This window comes from Anguilla rostrata, chromosome 13, assembly GCF_018555375.3.
Source record: "Anguilla rostrata isolate EN2019 chromosome 13, ASM1855537v3, whole genome shotgun sequence".
Classification (NCBI taxonomy): domain Eukaryota; kingdom Metazoa; phylum Chordata; class Actinopteri; order Anguilliformes; family Anguillidae; genus Anguilla; species Anguilla rostrata.
In genome coordinates this window covers 38,503,547-38,525,188 of record NC_057945.1, presented here as the reverse complement: position 1 = coordinate 38,525,188, position 21,642 = coordinate 38,503,547, and the positions used below count along the sequence as shown (strand labels likewise).

General features: G+C 45.7%; 1 protein-coding gene across 4 annotated transcripts in view; it reads left to right on the top strand.

The window, feature by feature from the left end:
* The window catches only part of LOC135238621 (synaptotagmin-2-like), a 64,549-nt gene that overhangs the window by 23,939 nt on the left and 18,968 nt on the right, over window positions 1–21,642 (top strand). The window contains exon 1 of one of the 4 annotated variants that reach the window (XM_064306727.1): window positions 6,925–7,236. The exons of 2 other annotated variants lie outside the window; for them this stretch is intronic. The gene's annotated coding sequence lies outside the window, so the exon portion shown is untranslated. Of the gene's footprint in view, window positions 1–6,924; window positions 7,237–16,476; window positions 16,501–21,642 lie in introns of those variants that run through there. One more of the 4 variants, XM_064306728.1, reaches the window with a different exon arrangement.

The following is a 21,642-nucleotide window of genomic DNA, read 5'->3' as shown; positions in this document are numbered from 1 at the left end:
ATGAGTCATTAGACTTGATTTTGCACTGTGCAGCCGTTGTTGAACTTCAGGAAACGGGAGGTCCAGGCCTGACTTGCTGCGCGTCTTTTTTGTTTCTCCTTTTTTAAAGTTCGTCCTCTCTCGTTTCTCTCCAGAGCGTGTTCCTCGGTTCGCTCTGTTTGAGCGAGCGCTTTACTACATTAAACGTGTTTGTGAAACAAGGCTCAAATGTGACTTTCACTCTGAGCCCTGCCTGTGATTTTAATGAGACTGTGTCAATAAAGCAGTAAAGGTTGGTCTTTATACATGTTCTTCCACCATGTGCACTGGAAAAAGCCCTGCTATTTATGCATTTATTTAGTTGCACAAAAGTTTTAAAAATGAAAAAGGCAATGCATAAAAGGGACAGTGCAAGTGAGGTAAAAAAAATGTTTTTAAAGACCCAAGAGAACTGTCCAGATATATACTCTTATGTACCTGTAATGTGATGGCTCTGTAATGTAATATAACTGCATAGTTACATGATTGAATGACCCGAGGCACTGGATTGATTTTCTTTGTGAGGTGTTATGGCTGGGAGTATACCTTTCTGTGGTGTTACAGCTGGGGTTTGCGTTTTTGTTTTACTGATATTATTTGGCTCGTTGTTGTATTAAGTACAGGGCCGTGAAAAGAGGGATATGCTGGCGGGGGATTTCAGTTAGATTTATGGAAGCGAGTTTATGATTAAAGCAATTCATAAGACGTTCCCAGGCTAGTATTAAGCGATAACACAATCTGTATTTATATTACATTACACTCTTATCCAGAGCAACTTGCCACAGCTTACTTTCATATTTTATTATTTTTTTTATACATACAATCCATTAATACTGATAGATATTTACTGAAGTAATTCAGGCTGAGTGCGGTGCTTTAGGGTAGTACAATGACAGGGCCCCACCCGGGAGCCAGACCTGCAAGTGCAGAGAAGCAGAGAAGCAGAGCCGGTTATCTGACACTTTGTATGAAATTACGACGCGATCGCTCACGATAATGGCGCAGTGAATGCGATCTATATGCGGATAGAGAAACAGAGAGTTTCTGCAATGGCCTCTCTCTCTATGCGCTTGCTTTGTTTTTTGAGTTTGCTGTGTGCTTTTACAGTTGTAGGTACTCAGTCATGTTGACTTGTGTGTGTGTGTGCGTGTGTGTGTTTTTGCAGCTTCAGCCTTGAGTCCGTTTGACCTGCACGTTTCGGCTGTGAGTAATACTTTCTGTCCTACAGCTTATGTAATGACACTGTTTACCTTGCATCAACTTGCAGGTTCAGGCTGCGTTGCCGTGGGGACGGAGTGCATCATCGCGTTTGTGCAGTTTTTGCTTGGTCACGGTTGAGATCGTGCATAAGTCTTACCTGTGTAGGTGTGTGATATTTGTTTGAAGGTGCCCGTGTACGCAACATGACTGCCAGTGCTTTAAAATGAACGCCGAGTGTCGTGTCATTTATTAAGATGTTCATGTGCGCTCATTCAGGAGCGTGTCACTTAGAGCGATGATTCATCTTCATGGCCTACCTCGCCGTTGACATTTATGGAGGGTTTTTATGATAAATATTCCATCAATGCTAATGCCAATACTTGTTTATTCCAGACAACAAATTTTAATGAGTTCTTTTTATGAAGAGATATATAATTTAATCAGCAAAAAAAAAAAAAGAGCAGAAGAATATGATTTTCTTTTCTCTCTCTAATGGGTGGTTTGGGCATCTTTAGGTGGAGTAGCATAGCTAGTTAGAAAGAGCTATTCAGTACAGCATTCAGTCCACATCAGATCATACGGTTCAGCCTGAGCCTTTAGCAAAAACTATGTCCTGCATACTAACTATATACTGCATACTAACTATATACAGCATACTAACTATATACTGCATACTAACTACATACTAACTATATACTGCATACTAACTATATACCGGATACTAACTATACTGCATACTAACTAAATACCACATATTGTTGCTGTGCTACTCCGATGGCCTGCTGTTATCAAGGTTTTAGCTGTACAACACAAAGGCTAATACGCTATAACCTGAGTCAGATCTGATCTTTAGGCAGCCACTCTAGGATGAACAATAGCATGTTTGTTTTACCTGGAACAGGACACTGTGGCCTGACTGCCATTAAAGAAAGAGAGACAAAACAACCCTATGAGGCCAAGCATATCCTATTTCATGCCCGATACCGAATGGTCAATAATCTGCAGCTGCAGCTGCAGCTGCACGTCGGGGAGAGTGTGTGGACATCCATGGTTCTCAGAAAAACACGAGGTGCCAGCAGCTGCTTCCCTACGCACCGCAGACTGCAGCTAAGCTCGCGTCGAGCGGGCTCCCAGTAATGACTTGTCGTCTGCAGCTTTAGCATGCGGCCTGCGGGCGCTCGATCGACCAACAGGGGTCGCTAGAGAGTGACGAAACTGCGCTCGATCGACCAACAGGAGTCGCTAGAGAGTGATGAAACTACGCTCGATCGACCAACAGGGGTCGCTAGAGAGTGACGAAACTGCGCTCGATCGACCAACAGGGGTCGCTAGAGAGTGACGAAACTGCGCTCGATCGACCAACAGGGGTCGCTAGAGAGTGACGAAACTGCGCTCGATCGACCAACAGGGGTCGCTAGAGAGTGACGAAACGCGGACCTCTATCCGAATTAAGCCTTGCATTCTCTGGGCGATGCAATCACTTCAAGACTAGCGTTCTAAATGGCCGCATTTTTGATATATATCTCATGTCATTCCAGGTCTTTGATGTGACACTTTGGCCGTAGAGTGGCTGTAAAGACATTCTGTGATTGGTCAGTAAGTTTCCGGGGAGATTAAAAAATGTCCTATGTAAGTATGTACTAGTTGTACATAAAACCGAACCTGACGCACGAGAGAGTTGCCACTATTGCCACTATGTGGAATGCAGCTGGTCGTGGGGGCAATGGCAGGGGGTAGCGGAATGGGCTTCAGTTCAGTACAGAGGGGCTATAAGGTGCCGTATGTTCCTTTTAAAAGGAAGATTTGTCGCAATGCAGTCTTGCGAGTTTTTACTGAGAAATGACCATTAACTATGTTTTTTTATGCCAGGCCACGTACGCAGGGCATATAAAGTTTAAGGTTAATATTGATTTTTGGATCCAACTCTGAAAATCTTTGTGTTTAAACAGGGGTTGGGTGGGGAGGCGGTTGGGGAGGAAGGCTGGCCTGAACTTCCCTCAACACCAGCGCTCCGGATTCTGATTATCATTCCCGTCCAGGAATACCGGCGCTCCACATTTCCTTTGAAGACCGGGGTGCTCGAGAGTTCAAATCTTTTTTTCAATCTTTTTTTTCATTTTTTTTTTAAGGATCTTCATTTTCAGCAGAGTGAGCATTAAGAAAAAAAGCGCAATTAGTGCAACTCTTTTTGATGCTGTAAGATGTTTTTTTCCCTCTTCATTCTCCATCATATTTAATTTCTTTTAATCAGTTTCCTCTTACCGAAAGGGAAAGAGAAGGAAAAAGGTGAACTTTACTGAAGTTTCTCAGAACTGCATTGAGGCTTGGGTGAAATTTGGGCCTGATGTCACATGTGGGCATTAGTGCATTACATTACAGGCATTTGGCAGACGCTCTTATCCAGAGCGACGTACAACAAAGTGTATAACCATAACCAGGAACAAGTATGATGAACCTAGAGAAAGTACGGTCAAGTGCAGGAACAAGCATAGTTCAACTTGACGAAGTTAACTGATTAACACTAACCAACGAAACACAACACGCTCTGATGTCCCAGATCCATGTATTGCAAATTAAAAAGAGCTTTGTCTGTCTGGCACAATGCATCAAATCATAACATTTATGTTAAACATTGGGTATGTGTATCCCAGAAAAAAAATGAAGTAAATAAATAGTATGTTGCAATATTTAGGAATTTCGTACAGCACTGTTACGCAGGCGTGTACTGCACAGCTACCCCGCGAGAAGTCCTTGTGACTCGAGAGAAGGGACTGTGCTTGAGTGATTGATCGGTGATTGATTGATTATGACTGTAGAGGATTCATTTTCAGACGTTCTCTTTCCGTGGCCGGCTGGCTTTGAGCGAAGTGATCGCTTTATGGGACTCAAATAAAACTCCGCTGTTCGTAGGTGCTGACCTCAGCAAAAGGGTTTCACCGGTGTGAGGAGACCAGAGAAAAATGGCGAAGCAGTAAAACATAAAAAACTGCCTTTTTTATTTATTTATTTTTTGTTTATTTTTTAACTTCCATTTTGGCTTCGCTATATCATCATGACAGATAGATGAACTCTTACAGTAATCGGCCTGGAAAGTCAGAATGCATTTTAGTCACGGTTCACCTTTCACGGTTATGTTCCGTCGTCTGTCCTCCTGACTCCTGTCCATGAGTACTGTTGTTGCTACGGCTACCAGCGCTTCCTCTTCATTTGTCCGTCCACCTTCGGCTGCGGCTAAGGCTAAAGCGCTAGCGTACGTGTGCACCTGCTGCTGTTGCTGCTGCTGCAGACAGCCACTCCCATCTGTGCTGCTGTCCTCATGAATGATTTAGCGCTGAGTGAGCTCTATTGATTTCAGCTCACTGTCTCTCTCTCTCTCCCTTGCTCTCTCTTGCTCTCTCTGTATCTCCCTCTCTCTCTCTCTCTCTCTCTCTGCTTTGAGATCCTATTATCAGTAACAGGGGTGCCTCATGCAACCCCCCCCCCCCCCCACCGCCTCCATACTCTGTAATATTTCCCCATTCTCATGTAATCTGACTCAGGATCGGGAAACTCGAGAGACGTAGTAAGGGGGGGTGGGGAGGCGGGGGGGGGGGGTGAGGGTGTCGAGGCGAGTAGATAAGGGACTCGTGTGAACAGAGCATCTGGCTGCTATTTCACATATGAGAGAAAAAAAGATCTTGTGAGAATGTTTTTATTTTTTTTAAATTTTGGCGGGTGGGTTTGAATCCTCCTTAAATGCCGGAGATGTATTCACATATGGAGAAATCCCCCAACCCCCCCGAACCCCCAACCCCCGAACCCCCAACACCAACCCCCTCCCCAAAATCCAAATGATCAGCAAGATCAGTACCTGTCACCTGAGATTCTGCAGGGGGGTGAAAGTTTAAATACTGTGAGCTATCAGCACAGGTCTGCCCCCCCCACACAGGAGCATTAGAGAGGTGGAGGCTGAGAGCAGTATGTTTTCCTCTCTGCCAGCGATGCGTGTCCACGGTACAGCATCAGGCTGGTCATAGGCTCGTGATCTTCCGCCCACACTCCCGTACGCCGTCTGTAACAGCGCGGTGATGCCAATTACCCACAATCCCCTGCTGCTGACGGCGCTCTCGAGACGGCAGAGGCAAGCGGAGGGTTAAGGGTGGCGGGTTCGAGGAAAGGACGGGGTTCGCCGAAGCAGCACAACACAGCTCATTTCCGTGTGCCGTGCGCTAATGGGGCAGTCACTGTAGCACTGCACCACTGTACCACTGTAGCACTGCACATACCAGAACAGGTTTGTCCCAGCCAATGAGTTAAACTCAGGGCATTCAAACAAATGTGGGTCCTTGGCTTCTCTTTAGATTCCAAACCTTTTATTCAGGGTTTTTTATTTTTCCGTTTCAAAATCACGAAACAATAGGTTTTGTATCTTTAAAGTGGACAAGAATTTTAGAAGATGCAGTCACATTTTTGTCAGCCCCTCCCCCCACTAAATCAGCCTTGCAGTTCAAGCCTTTGGGGCATCTCAGTGCACTGGAAAGCACTGCTTTACCTGAATGCCTGATTACCTGACAGCCCCCCCCCCCAAGCCTGCCCATCCCTTTTGCATTTTACATCAAGCGAACATTTATGTAGGTGCATATTATATACACTGCCTGGCGGCCTGTCCACGGTGTAATCAGGCTTCTCGCCCAATGCATGCTGGGATAGGCTCCAGCACCCCCCATGACCCTGCCCAGGATAAGCGGGTATAGATAATGGATGCACCCAGCCCAGGATAAGCGGGTATAGATAATGGATGGATGGATGTAAACGTCCATGCTCAGCGGATACGAGCGTAAGAGCACAAGGGGTCGTTTGTCTACTTCCGTGTCCAACTCTTTTGCCTGTGGAGCGGTGGACTTGTTCTTAGCCTCACGTTACGTTAAAGACTCCGCTGTGCTGAGCTCATATTTTTCAGAATCGCGCGCTGAAATCGAATATTGCTTACGTTCATCACGTATAAAAAACGTCCAAATGATTGCTTTAGCGGTTCCCTGTGGCGCCAGTGGAATCTGCTGCTGTACCGAACAACGGCCATTTAGCACTAGATCTGGAGCACATTATAGGAAATCAAAAAGAGTGGATTACTGCAATACCGGTGCAACACAATAACAAACACCGAAACAATATTGTTATCGTAGCACCAATGTGGAATGATCATTAAATCTGCACATTGTGCCTTTCTAAGCCAAGGATAGACTAGGGGGAACTGAAGTGAGGGGGGGTAGACTTACGTAACACCATGCACACATCCTCAAATTCGGAGCATAAATCAGGAAAAGTGACTTCCTGCTTCGAAATGGCCTCTCGTCTCTCCCCCCCTCTCCTCTCTCTCTCGTTATCATTTTTCTCCCCCTCCTCCGTTCCTCTGTCTGTCCTTTTGCCGTTGAGTGTGTGAACGGAGGAGCGCTGAGCTCGGTGTGCAAGGGGGCATGGGGTGGGGGGGGGCAGCCTCCAGTGTATTGATCCTTTCGGATGATCAGACAGAGAAATGCTGCATACTGTAGAGTGTGACCAGCATCTGAAATCAGGAGCAGGAGGCAGCGAGAGAGAGAGAGAGAGGGGAAAAAAGAGGAGGGGGGGATAAAGAGGGAGAACAGAGAGGAAGAAAGGGGGGGAAATTAAAAAGGGGGGTTGTGTGTATTTTGAGGAGAGAGGAAGAATGTGTGTGAGAGAGAGGAAGAGAGAGAGAGAGAGAGAGTGGTGTTTAGACTAGCAATGGAGAGATGGGATTGAGAGAGAGGGAGGGGTGTGATGAGAGAGAGAGAGAGAGGTGCAGCGGGGCGAGTTCTGCTGCAGTGTACAACAGTAAAGGGTACTGCAGTTTCTCCGGTTGTGGAGAGCGAGAGCGAGAGTGAGAGAGCAAGAGAGAGAGCGAGCGACCGAGCGACCGGAGGGGAACGCCAGTACAGTGCGCGCTTAATACCTCAACTCTCAGCGCCTCGCCTTTGGATGGGCCGGCCCGTCGGAGGACAGCACAGAGGTGAATTTTTACGGGTAAGGCTTTCCGACCTCGTTTTTTTTCTTCTTCTTCTTTTTTTTAGCGGAGGCTCGGCTAGCTCTTCACCTGGGCCAGGTGCACTCAGTCGGCTGAGCGTGGCGAGCAGAAGTGAGTTACGGGATGCGGGCTAACGCCACTGCTTGGCGGCAGGGGGGCTGCAGCACTGGGCTTTAATGCCACCGTTGGGTGACAGGGGAACTGAAATATTGCATGTGAGGAAGTACAGGAGGAAAAACATGCTGATTCTTCAGTTGCAGGAGAACAGAGGCTATGCAGCGTGGGTCCCCACGGACTAAACAAGGAGGGATTCGAGTGTGACACATATACATCTAAATCTGCTCTCTCTCGCTCTCTCTCTCTCTATATATATATATATGTGTGTGTGTGTGTGTGTGTGTGTATGAACACACATGTAATTCTTCATGTCCAGTATTTCTTGCCCTTGCACATGTAATTTGGTAGTGTTCTTCTCCCACTCTGATAGATTATGTTAAAGGAAATAAAAAACAGTGCAGTAGTTTGATCACTGTAACTTGTATTTTAAACAGTGCTGATATTTATTAGGATATGCGATCATACTTCATACATTTAACCCTTGAATTACCCGTCCTTTTACATTTCTGCATGTACAAGATCCCAGTTGAAATTTCAGCAGCATTTTCTTTTATTTTGCATTGAAAATCTTGTGTTGGATTCCCTCTGTGTTTAAAGTAAGCAGTGTTGGGTTCTTTCTGTGTTTAGAGTGAGCTGTGTTGGGTTCTCTCTGTGTTTAGACTGAGCTGTGTTGGGTTCTCTCTGTGTTTAGAGTAAGCTGTGTTGGGTTCGTTCTGTGTTCAGAGTGAGCTGTGTTGGGTTCTCTCTGTGTTTAGAGTAAGCTGTTTTGGGTTCTTTCTGTATTTAGAGTAAGTTGTGTTGGGTTTTTTCTGTATTTAGAGTGAGCTGTGTTGGGTTCTTTCTGTATTTAAAGTAAGCTGTGTTGGGCTCTCTCTGTGTGCAGAGTAAGCTGTGTTGGGTTCTCTCTGTGTTTAGAGTGAGTTGTGTTGAGTTATCTGTGTTTAGAGTGAACTCTGTTGAGTTCTCTCTGCATTTAGAGTAAGCTGTGTTGGGTTCTCTCTGTGTTTAGAGTGAGCTGTGTTGGGTTCACTCTGTATTCAGAGTAAGCCGGGTTGGGTTATCTCTGTGTTTAGAGTGAACTGTGTTGAGTTCTCTTTGTGTTTAGAATGAGCTGTGTTCAGTTCTCTGTGTTTAGAGTGAGCTGTGTTGGGTTCACTCTGTGTTTAGAGTGAACTGTGTTGGGTTCTTTCTGTATTTAGAGTAAGTTGTGTTGGGTTCTTTCTGTATTTAGAGTGAGCTGTGTTGGGTTCTCTCTGCATTTAGAGTAAGCTGTGTTGAATTCTCCCTGTGTGTAGAGTAAGCTGTGTTGAGTTCTCTCTGTGTTTAGAGTAAGCTGTGTTCAGTTCTCTCTGTGTTTAGAGTGAACTGTGTTGGGTTCTCTCTGTATTTAGAGTGAGCTTTGTTCGGTTCTCTCTATGTTTAGAGTAAGCTGTGTTGGGTTCTCTCTGTGTGCAGAATGAGCTGTGTTGGTTTCTCTTGTATTTAGAGTAAGATGTGTTTGGTTCTCTCTGTGTTTAGAGTGAGCTGTGTTGGGTTCTCTTGCGTTTAGAGTAAGCTGTGTTGGGTTCTCTCTGTGTTTAGAGTGAGCTGTGTTGGGTTCTCTCTGTGTGCAGAGTAAGCTGTGTTGGGTTCTCTCTGTGTGCAGAGTAAGCTGTGCTGAGTTCTGTCTGTGTTTAGAGTGAGCTGTGTTGGGTTCTCTCTATGTTTAGGGTAAGCTGTGTTGGGTTCTCTCTATGTTTAAGGTAAGCTGTGTAGGGTTCTCTCTGTGTTTAGAATGAGCTGTGTTGGGTTCTCTCTGTGTGCAGAGTGAGCTGTGTTGGGTTTTCTCTATGTTTAAGGTAAGCTGTGTTGAGTTCTGTCTGTGTTCAGAGTAAGCTCTAAACCCCCCCCACTGCCCCCCCCCCTCCAGCCCGTGTTAGCATGCTGTCAGACGGCAGGGTAGCGAGGCTCCCGTCGTTTGGTCAGCTCTGCAGCCAGCCTGCCCACGATTCCCACGGGGAAAAGTTTTCCGGCCCGAGTGCGAGAGGACAGAGCCAAGGACAACGCAGCCTCCCAGCAGAGCTCCGTAGCACTGTGTGGGAAGCGCAGGCCGTTCTCGAGGGGGGGACGACGACACACACACACACACACACACACACACACACACACCGCCTTCCTCGCTCTGCTTGTTCGTCCCCCACTTTTCACACACTTCCGTGTCGTTATGACTTCGGGCTCTAATCCCGCTTGCGCCGCTGCAGTCGCTGGATTAGCCCACCTCGCTCCTCCCGCTGCGGCCAATCGGAGGTGAAGCTGCGCTCTGCGCGCGGTTGAAAAAGGGCGCCTCGCCTCGCTTCCGCGTCTCTCCCCCCCCCCGAGGACACCGCGCTGGCTCCAGGCGTGCCTCTCCCATTCAGTCCGCCACCAGGGCTCCTGGCTCCTCTTGTTTCGTCGGAGTCCCTAATTGCGCACGCAGCGACGGCGTTTTCGAAAAGCCGAGGCCTGCACCCGCTCCCGTGGAAAATGGTGAAAAATCACGTTAGCGGCGTCTTGTTAGCGGACTGAACTGGGCTAAATTCCAGCTGCGGCTCAGGGCGCTGCGGCGCACGCACGTGTAATCCGTGTTAGGGGGACTCATTCGCCTCCCGTGTGATCCCTCTTGCCTCAGATTTGTCTTGCCGGTTCCTTTTTGGACCGGCTCGGCGACGCTACGCCCATTTGCTGGAAAGAGGCCGATTGTTCCTTGTTGATTGTTCCTCTCGCACCCTTTTTTTGAAAATGAGTCAAAAGGACCGTAATTGGTTTTTTTTCATGAATCTGCGTGTTTACAGATTGCGCTCTTGCGTAGTGCCGCGTGGGTGCTGTGTCCCGTAACGTGAATGGAACTCGCAACCCCTCTCCAGGAACAGCAGTGCGGCCGGAGTCGGGCTGTGTAGGCAATCAGCAAAATTGTTTTCAGATCAGGGCTGTAAAACTGCTACTTATGTCCACTCAAGAGCGGATCAATCTCCTTAAACCTGTGATCAATAGATCTGTAGGTGTGTGGGCCTGTTCGTCATTACATTACATTATATCACACTTAGACTCTCTTGCTCAGAGCGAGTTGCAGAAGTTGAGAACATCAGCGTTAGTCTCAGGAACACAAAAGTATAACACCCAGAATTTAAAGAAGGCCCACTTATAATCAGTACGTGTAGAGTTAACAGAACAGACCTACGGGACGCCCTGTAAACAACAGCAAAGGCGCTTGTGGCCAGGACATATGGTAGTCCTCTGATGACAGTTGTAGCATTTTAGAAAGACTGCATCACGCTACATGATTTTCCAGACCGGGACTAATCTTGGAGATCTGCGGCAAAAACCCCAACTCACAGCCAAAATGGTGATTGCACCCGTCACCAACTAAACGAGCGGTTCACGGATGCTTCCGACTGCGATTTCGGGCCGTCCCAGACGCCCCAGATGCCCCGATATTTTCAAGCATGTTTGAAATTATCGGCACACAGTCTTGTGGTGTGAGCGCTGTGAGACAAGTGGTGAGACAAGACAAGAGTACGCAACAGCCAATGAGAGCTCGAGAGGAAACCAGGGGGAAGGATTCGCCTCTCGTGCGTGTTTTTGCGGGACGACAGAGTTTGGGGATCAGACGGCTGTTGTCGGGGACCCCTCCAGGTGAAAGATCTTGTAAATTGGGCACCTGGTCTGCGCTCAGTTGGGTAGGGTGCAGAGGCTTTTGGTATTTTGAAAGTCGCGTAGCCTGCGCTTGGCATTGGGAAACCACAGCTTCGAGCACTGGGCCTTCGCTGGCAGAAATGAGCCACAGCCGCTAGGCCCAGAGTAGCAGTTTTAATGAGGGAGAGTAAATCACTTACATGTTAATAATGCCATAGCAATCGTCATTGTCGTCGTTGTCATCACCATCACCATCATCATCATCGTCACACGCACATCATTTGCCCAGGAAGTTTAGCTCGTGCAGTTATGTCAGGGGGACGCAAGCTATCAAGCCATCCCGGCAGTCCGGTTTTCCATCGTGCAGGAGTTGCTGCAGGGAACGCCTGCCTCCTGTCTGTGTGTTAATGAGCCTCAGGGGCGATTTTTCTGCCGAGCGGTCGTCTCTGGACATGAAGGAGAGGGGGGATAACTCATCTGTTCAAGGGCGTCCTCCGTGAGAAACGCGAGTCCTGCACAGGCTGGCGCAGAGAGAGTGGCGGAAGAGGTGGGTAGAGGAGAGACTAGTGCTAATTAGGCCGCACTCTACTGGAAATATCTGCTCTAGGCTAAATGATAAACCATTGGGCCAAAACAAAAACAAAACAAAACATAACACAACAGCGGCCTAGGGTTGGAAATCTCCCCCTTTCTGTTATTTAAAGTGAACCCAAACCTAGATTTAATCAGCAGGTGCGCTCAGTTTTAAACAATTAAACGAGCCTGTAATTATTTTCTTCACAAGCACAACGTGACCTCAGTGAACAGGATGAACAAACCTCTTTCCCCGAGGCAAACGGTAGACTTGCGGTCACCGCCGAACCTCAGACACGAATCCTCACGAGTCACAAGCTGATCGGTTAACCGAACTGGGAGTAGACGTAGCGTAAGAAATTAGCCTTTTTTCAAGCTCATTATTTTGCGACGCAAAGATTGTCGATTCATCACCGATGCAAAAAACGTGAGCGTTAAATGAAATGGAGTCACATTTTTCCTCTGCAACTGCATGTTGGCTCCAGCTACAATAAGTACAGTTGGTCCAAGTATTTTGTGTTTTACCAAATAAAAAAATAGGAAAATAATAAAAACTGACAGGGTAATTAACTGCCTATGCTAAAAACCTTAGGGTAAGTTGCCAGAAATCTTGCCACACACTGTAACCTCAGTCAACTAGGAGCCAAATACTGTTTCAGCCAGCTCTTGAATTTCAAAACAGTGTTTTTGTTGTTGTGGTTGTTATTGTTGTTTTGTTTTTTTACGGAAACAAGTGTTTTCCCCATAGAGTGAATTGCCTACTTTTGAGTAGATCCGTAAGCGAGCAGTTTACTTGAGTAGTTGATTATTAAATTGTACTTGATTATTAAATTATGAATTGATTATTAAATTGTATTATTATTAGTAGTTAATTATTCAATTGTACCGTACAATTGTACAATTGTGAGTAGTTCAGCACACCTTTACTTCAGAGTCAGTCCCACCTGCTTAGAACCCTCTCCCGTGTCAATTAGATTATTAATTGACATGATTGATATTCCATATTGGGATTATTCTGTAACGGCAGGCTTTAGAACAGGCCATTGTGACATCACAGCGCTGGTATGGCAGGACTACAGGCCATGTAGTAAGTGGGGGAACCCGACAGGCCCTTCTACCAGCCGATGTTTATCACTGTGTCATTTTTTACCCTTTTGGCTTTGCTTCTCTCATTAGCGAGCTTGCGAGTGCTGTATGTTCTTGCTATCGAACATTCATCTCCGCGTTTGGACGTCCCCGACGCTGCGATGCCGTGATAAGGGCTGAGGGTTTGAAGGGAAGAAAATGAATGAACAGACCCGCTAAACACAAAGCAGATAATCTCAGCGTTTAAATTCAGCTTTCAAGTAGAATGAATTCAGGCTTCATGTAGAATAAATTCAGCTTTCATGAATTTAAAGAAGCACGTTCAGTCTGGCACATTTTGAGTATAAAAAATGAATTTGAAGACTGGGCTTTTCCAGAGCAGAACTAGTCTACACACTCACCTCTAAATTGCAAGTTTTCTTTAGACTTGTCAATGGAAAGAGTTCAAATGGATTACGATTCGTTTGAGGTAATATGATACATAAAATGTTTACCATGTAACAATGTAGAAAACTTGACTGTACATAGACTTTTGCGATTGTGCTTTGCTTTAATTATTTCATTGCTTTATTATCAAATAAAACCAATCAACCACTCCGAAGATTATAAATTCTAAAAGGTGCCATTTAACTCTGAGTAATGGCGGTATTTAGAAGCGCAGCCATTATGAGTAACAACTGGACCTCCCGCCAAAAGCCAGGCTATTTGTTTTGTTAGCCCGTTAAAGCTACAGCTGCGGAAGGAGAGGTAAAATAATGAAGCTTTACAGACTCAGCTTAAATAAAGCCGGCTGGCTGGCTGGCTATCCCTCCTCCTATGATTTACAATCGTCTTATCCTCACATTGCGCGCCATTTTTCCACGTCTTTAAAAAAAAAGCGAGGGCGTTGTTTAATTGATGACGCTAATGGTCCGAGCGGCAGCTTCGGTTAGCGGCGCGCTCGGATCTGCGTTGTGCGAGTTCATTTGTCATTCGGGTCCGCTTCGCGGTGGAACGGTTGTGGTAGGTGGCCATAGACGCGCTCTCACCCGCGATGTTGTGGAGGGGTGGGGGGGGGGGGGGGTGAGATCTTGAGCGCTGTTTTTTTTTTTGTTTTACAGCGCTGGTACGAGGCCATTGGCGCTGTGTTCTCAGGAGTGTGATTAAGATTAATCTCATTTTCCTGTGGGAGGGAGGACATATTTAAAGGTTTTTTTTTTCTCAGCGCACGTACAGCGAATTACCCCCGCGCTCGCTTCCTGTATAAACAGTGTCATTCAGTGGATGGGTTAAGTTCAGCCGCACAGTGAAACGTTAACTCTGTTAAATGAACGCTTGCAGAGTATACATGGACGCCTACATATTCTGGTGGAGTTGAATTAACACTGGCCGTTTCATGCTGTAGGAGAACATCGATCTGGTGCTCGTGCCTGTTTTTCCACGGGCAGCCCACCCATGTTATGCCAGTTTAAAACCAAGGATGTGAAAAAATAAATAAATAAAATAAAATTTTAATTATACATATTCTTTAAAAAACCTGTGCATAGTAACACACTTATTTATTACTTTGTCTTCATGCCACTTCATTTTGTAACAGACACATTTTTGTTTGGGGGAAAAAACTCTTTGAAAATTACAGTACTTGAATCAGGTGAGAGTTTATGTTTTACGTACGATACAGTGCAGTATGATTCAATACGTGACGATCATGTTTAATTAATGTCTATTAATGTTAATTAATGACTTAGTTTTAAATTCATGAGCCCTGAAAATTGGCAGCATGAATATGTGCGTACGAAGTCCAGACGTGACCTTGCCTCTCCTATCGATCCTGAGATTGGGGAATTGGCTCCTGGACGTCCTGTCGTAGAGGAGAGGAGAACAGTTCCCTTATTCTGTCAGCGTATCCTCCTGTGGGACGGACTGACCCATGAGGATGAGGACAGTGGGAAAGGCAAGATCAATAGAGGTCAGAGAAACTGAAGTTCACCCCCCCCCCCCCACTGACTGCGATTATCTCCCATCAGCACCTCCCGTATCCTCTGCGCTACTCTCTGTTGGCATGGATACACTGCAGCGTCACAACGCAAAAGATCAGCTGCTGAGGTGTTGTCCCGCAAGGTCTCTTTAAGAGACAACATGTCCGCTAAATAAGTAAAAATTATTTTTTGTGAGTTGCCGCCGCATAGCACATAATAATAATAATAATAATAATAATAATAATAATAATAATAATAATAATAATAATAATAAATGTATTTTATATAGCGCTTTTCATGAACTCAAAGACGCTTTACAGTAAGTGGTACATACATATATACATACATACAATGAAACATACAATTCAGAGACAAAAAAAAAAGGAGGGGGAGAGACAAACATCAAGGGAAGGCTAGGGAAAAGAGGTGGGTTTTAAGACGTGATTTGAAGGACGTGAGTGAGTCAGAGGTACGGATGTCAGGGGGGAGGGCATTCCAGAGTTTGGGGGCGGCAACTGAGAAGGCGCGGTCGCCAAAAGAACGGCGCTGAGAGGGGATGCGCTACATGATGCGCTAGTGCTTATTGTGAGTGCTCTCCAGATCCTTTTACATTGGAAGGCGCTTTATTTTCCATGAGTTCAGTTAATCTAAACGTATTCACAGTATACTGTATATTACAAGACCAGTACTGCAATGAAAAGTATAAATGAACATTTCAGCACTAAGGAGAAATACTGGATCGGAACCTCTGTCTTACCGCTGCTGAAGTTTCCTTATATGATTGGCGTCAAGTGTGGCTTTTTACTGATTAGAGTGCATTTGCTTCCAGCCCCGCACTTGAATGGGTAAACCGCCTTTTTAAAGTTAAGGGTTGAACGTTTCTCAATTTTTTAAACACATTTTCAGTTTGTTAAAAAAAAAAACAGCACAGGATTAGAAAAGATTCAGGATTCTTCAGTCTTCAGAGTCAGTCTGAGGCGGAGTACTGTCTTAGTCCTCCACTCTTTCAGTGCACATGATAGCGAAGACGTCGCTGAGTTTGTCATGGTTACTGAGTGTGACATGTCTTAGTGTGCATGTATACCCAATCACATGGTCATAAAACTGTCTGTCACACCTGTGGCAATGGGGGTCTACACTGCAGACTAAGCTTAAAATAAACAGAGCTTTAGACTAAACTAAGCTTACATTAAACTAATATTAAATACTCTTGTGGGTTTTAATGTCCACTTGATGAAGACTATGAAATGCTTTGATTTTCAGTCTGCAGTGATAATAGATCAGTCTTTTAGAAGCTACATCGTTTTTGTTGCAGCCGTACAAACTTGAATGTCTGTGACTGAGTGATTGAGTGATGAAGTTACACCATTGGTTGGCCGAGTTATGAAATTATACCATTGGTCGGCTGGTCAGCCATATACTAGGTTTTTACCTGGTCTTGTTTACTTTTGTAGGTAAAAGTACTATATATATATATATAGTACTTTTACCTACAAAAGTAAACAAGGAATTTTTGTGGAATTTTTATTTTTCCACAAAATATTGTGTAAGTGTAAGTGTAATATTCGTGGAAGCTTTAAACAAAAATGCAGTTACCAGGATGCAGCAATCTCTGGGAATCTAATTGTAACTCAGCGTGAGATGGGCCCTGAATTATTTCGTGACTTTTAGTAAGACCAGAAAGAGGACTTGTATGAAATAAAATATCATCCCATGTGAACCCATGTGAACCATTTATCACTGAAAGATCTCACCCCTCCTTTATCATCGTCAGCGTACCGACTGTAATAACTGTCATTGTTGCATTGCAGACGCGCGCGAGCATAAATCAGCGAAATCTACGCGTGGCTCTTGGCGTGTCCCTCAGGCAGAGGACAGGTAGGGCACAGTGCGGCATCCGCAGTAATCCTATTAATCTGCCCGCGCGGGGGCCACTTTAAGTGTCGGGAGCCTCCCTGAGCTGTCGGCAGGAAGTCGCTGCGTCTCGAGCGAAGAGCCAGTTATCTCAGGTGGCACCGGTCATTCATGAAGGTGGGATTTGTGAATTTTCTCGTGGTTGAAAGCGTGCAGGTCAGGTCTCTCGATGCTTCTTGGACGCCGGGCGGTGATGTGGTTATGCCCCCGAGAGTATGGTGGTGCTTTCTCCATCCATCCATTATCTATACCCGCTTATCCTGGACAGGGTCCATCCATCCATTATCTATATCTGCTTATCCTGGGCAAGGTATCCATCCATCCATTATCTATACCTGCTCATCCTGGGTAGGGTCTCCATCCATCCATTATCTATACCTTCTCATCCTGGGCAGGGTCTCCATCCATCCATTATCTATTCTCACTTATCCTGGGCAGGGTCGCGGGGGGACTGGAGCCTATCCCAGCATGCATTGGGCAGGAACACATCGTGGACAGGCCAATCTATCACAGGGCACACACACCATCCACTCACCATTCACTCACAATTCACTTACACACTCATACCTGTGGGTAATTTAGAGCCTCCAGTTAGCCTAACCTGCATGTCTTTGGACTGTGGGAGGAAACCGGAGCACCCAGAGGAAACCCACGCAGACACAGGGGGAACAAACTCCACACAGAAAGGCCCAGGACCTTCTTGCTGTGAGGTGACAGTGCTACCCACTGCACCACCATGCCGCACTGGTGCCACTTTCTCACCCTGCTAATACGCTCTGTGGCCAGCATGCCTGCTGGACAGCCCATAATCATTCACAGCGTCACCCACGGAGATGGGGGTTTGTTACTGCTCTGCTAATTTAGCCGCTGAAGAGCTTCTGCTTGTGTCTCTAATGAGATGGACCAAAATGACTCTGCGTCTAAGCTACTGGACAGCCAAACAACAACAAAATGGCGGCCGGCAGCTGTACTTTTCCCCACAGAAAACTTTGCAGTGATGACATGAGACTGCAGACACTTTAGAACAAGAACTCTTAAGAAAGCTTAATTTGTGTGATTGTGGTCTGGGAGATCGGCCCGTAATTATAGACACAGTTATGTTTCATTGGAAAATAATCATTTATATGGTCTTATTTTTATCAACGTGAGGATGCCAAGGTCCGTAGAGCGGCAAAATATGTGAATTGGTTGAGAAATGCATTTCCCGATGCATTTTACATATGGAAAAACACACCCTAAGCTTTTTACCGTATTTCCCTTCACAGAAAAGGCTTTGATTTCTACGGCTGAAAGGTTTGTTTGCCCTCTTCTCCTCTTGGTTTGTATTGCATGAGTAATAATGGCACACAAATCCTGCTTGGGCAGCCAGCCTCGGCGCTGTTGATTCAGCAAACGCAAGATTGTCTCTCTCTGTTTGCGAGCGCGCTCAGTTTGCACTTGGTCAACTGTCGGGAGAAAGAGCGGAGACAGAAGAGATGTTTCCGCACATTAATGCACCATGTTGGCAATTTATGTCAGGTAACGTGAGATTAGTAAGTATAGCCCCTGTGCTATTTAGAGCTGTTGTGTCATCTCACTGGTGAACGCACAGACACGTAATTATATGCTTATCATCCAGTGGGTTGGCCTTATGCGAACCTGTCGCAGGAAGTCTCAGTCTTCTGCACCATTGTGCGATGGTACAGATGCTTCTGTGAGTCGAGTACGAAAGAGACGATTGGGTTAAAAGATGAGAATGCTCAGAGTTAGAAGAATGTAGGAGAATTCATTTCGAAGCAGTTCACCTCTTCACCGCCAAGCCCACACAATCCCCACACAAAGTTCCCTGAGACCAGATTTCTCTGGTGTATTAAACTGTATCAGACTCAGAAAGGCATTTTTAAAAAAAAAAGTAGAAGTCAAAATCATGCTGAGGAGAAAAGTGAAAATCGCTTGGTTATTGTTCCGCCATCACCTTAAGACCAAGTGCATCACATTCGGGGCCTCTCTTGGTAAAAGATGATGAATACATGCATATGCAAATGAGGGAATTAATTGATTATTGGGTGATGGATGAGTGAGTGAATGCATTGGCTGTCTTTTGGCGCGCTGCCCGAACGTGATGCAAACACACGCATCCCCCCCCCCCCCGTTTCTCCGACCCCCCCCCCAGTTCTCTTACGCAAACCAGCCTCCCGAGTGCCAAAGCAATTCAGTGGCATTCTATTAAATAACAAGCAGTATTGATTCAATGGCAGCACCAGGGGCACGCACAGAGCAAGCAGAGTGGAGCGGCCACACGATTTTCCGCTTGCAATGAATTCATCATTCTCTTTCTTTTATCCCCTCTCTCTCTCTCTCTCTCTCCCTCTCCCTCTCTCCCCCCTCCCCTCTCTCTCTCTCTTTCTGTCTCCTCTCTCCCTCTCTTTCCCTCCTCTCTCTCTCTCCCTCTCTCCCCCTCTCCCCTCTCTCTCTCTTTCTGTCTCCTCTCTCCCTCTCTTTCCCTCCTCTCTCTCTCTCCCTCTCTCTCTCTCTCTCTTTCTATCTCACTCTCTCCCCCCTTTTCAACTGGAGTCACTGCCGTGTTTTCTCTGTCCACTAACACTCTCGGAGATGATAATTTGCCATGCAGCACCGACCATCTGAATCCGATCGATTTTTCCCGGTGCTTGTATTGCCTTTCAGGTCTGGCTCTCAGTTGCTTTCGGGACAATAAGAGGCAGCGGAAGACTCGTGAGTGCCTGGTTCAGTCATTAAAATTCAGGGGTGAGGCTGGAGCACCTGGGGAACCGTTTGAACCGTTTGTCAGTTAGGCCTTCAAGGGCCTCTGAACTGATGAATTAGTTTGATCATCACTTTGTTCTCAGATACCTGTTTCCTTTCCTCAGAAGAACATCAAAAAAATGTGAAGCTTTTGTTATACAGAGGAAGACTGAGGAAACGGAGGCTGAGGAAACTTAAATTATTGATAATTCAATTATTATTAATATTTTTCATAAAACAGACTGACTCCTCCTGTGACGATTTATAATTGAATATTTGTGTAGTTAGCTCATGACTACCTTACTGTGCAGCATTGAAATGCTGTCTGTTCATTTATCTGTTTGTTTATTTTCTGCTATGTTGCTGACAGCCGTGGACCTCCTCAGAAATATGTCCGACCGCGTTTGGGTTCTGCCTCACGTTGCTGTTGCCAGCTTTCTGCCTCGCTGGAAGAGAGAGGCTGTCCTCAGCAACCCGCCGCGCCGCACTGCCGTGCGCTGAGCACACTTTGTCAGGAGCGGAGCCACACGCCGTGCGGTATCATTTTGAACAGCGGTCTGGCTCAGAAAACATCGCCATGGCGCCAAGTAGCCGTGTCGGCCCTCTTCCTCTACTTTTTCTCCCTCCATGTTTCAGACTTTAGGAACTGGGCTTGCGATTAGAGGTTGCAGGTTCGACTCCCAGGTAGAGCACATCACACTGTGCTTCAGCGAGATTCATAAGCAGAAGTGCTTCAGTTAATACCTCGGCTGTTCAACTGGATTGCGTGTTAAAATCTCCTACGCTGTGTACAGTCACTCCAGATAAAAAGTATCTGCTAAATGCCTGAATTTAACTGTGCTGCAGTGAAAACATCATTGCAGGTCAGATTGTAACTATCACTGAAGGCTGATTATGAGGCTGGGTAAATAGATCCAGCTAAAACACTTTCCCTGGTACAGAGGGCACATTTAGAGTAAATCAGACGCCCGTGGACGTTGGCCTAGATGGTGCTTTACTGCATTTTCTGTTCGGCAATGCGGCTGCCGAAATGTGTTTCGCTTGTGAAACGAACGAAAGGTGAACGAAAGGAAAGGCACGGGTTTGACTTTGGTTTTTAGCACGTCGCGTGAGATTGGACGTGAGCCTGAATCCCTGATTTAACTTCTTCCATTAAAGAAGGTCACCTCAGCACCGCTGACTTATGAATAGCAAAATGAAAGTGACGTCAAAATGTTCAGTGTTGTGCTCCTTGGTTCTTTTCTGGGGTGGGGGTTGGGGGGGGGGGGGTGGTATAGGGGGTGCTTGTGCAGCCATTTTAATCATAATTCAGCATTAAAAGCAGGGGCTGGTGCAGCTTTATTGGTTAAAAGCCCCCGCAGCACTGAAATCCTGCCTCCGTCCTTCATTGAATATTGATCATAGCCGCCAATTCCGCCCCATCCCGGCCTCGTCCCCTCTGATTGGACGGGCACTCGTATTTCAAATATTTCAGATTCATGAATCTTTCATTCTCTTTGCCATCAGCTCTTGAGCTATATTACTTCTCTATCAGCAACATTAAGCTGCATTACCGCGTAGTTATTCGAGCACTTAGAGGCAGGGTCACGACCGTAGGCGCTGACTGCATTCTGAACCGTAGGTCTACGAGACGCTTTTTAAAGACATTTATTATTATTATTATTATTTATTTATAGGTGCAGGGTTCCGTTGTTATTTTAACGATGCGGACTACATTTCTCCTTTTGACGGTCGTTGACGGCGTGGGCCTGCTGAGCTGCGACCAGTGGCCGTGCTTTAACGGACACGTTTGACTGGGCGGTGCCGTGCTCCAGTGGCCATGTCGTATTCAGAACAGCCGGTGTGACCCTGATCAAAATTCAAAATGTCCGTCCTGTGGTCTTAAGATCAGGAAGCGCCGCAGTCCTTTTTTGATTAAAGACTTCTAAGTGAACCACCTTGGCAAACATGTAAAAAAGAAATATATATATATATATTAAAATCTAGAAATAACTCTTTATAAGAAGTTTGTATCAATTAATAAGTCATTACCACATTATTAATATGTATTGCAGTGCGTGTCTTAAAGCAGACGTTGCTGACCTCTTTCAGAAGACAGGTACTACAAGATATGACAGCTAATACCATTAGGTAATTAGACATTCAGTGAGTGTTCAGTGTCAATTTTAAAGGAGGGGTAACGATATGTATCAGTTGCCATGGCTACAAGATCTTTCGTAAATATTTATGCATAAGTTAAATTTATAATTTATATTAAAACAAAGCACACATTGAGAGGCGGGCAGATTTGTATTTTATTTGTTTTATTTTTATTTATTTTTTTACTGTGAGTCGGGAGTAAAATGTTTAATAATGCAGTATGAG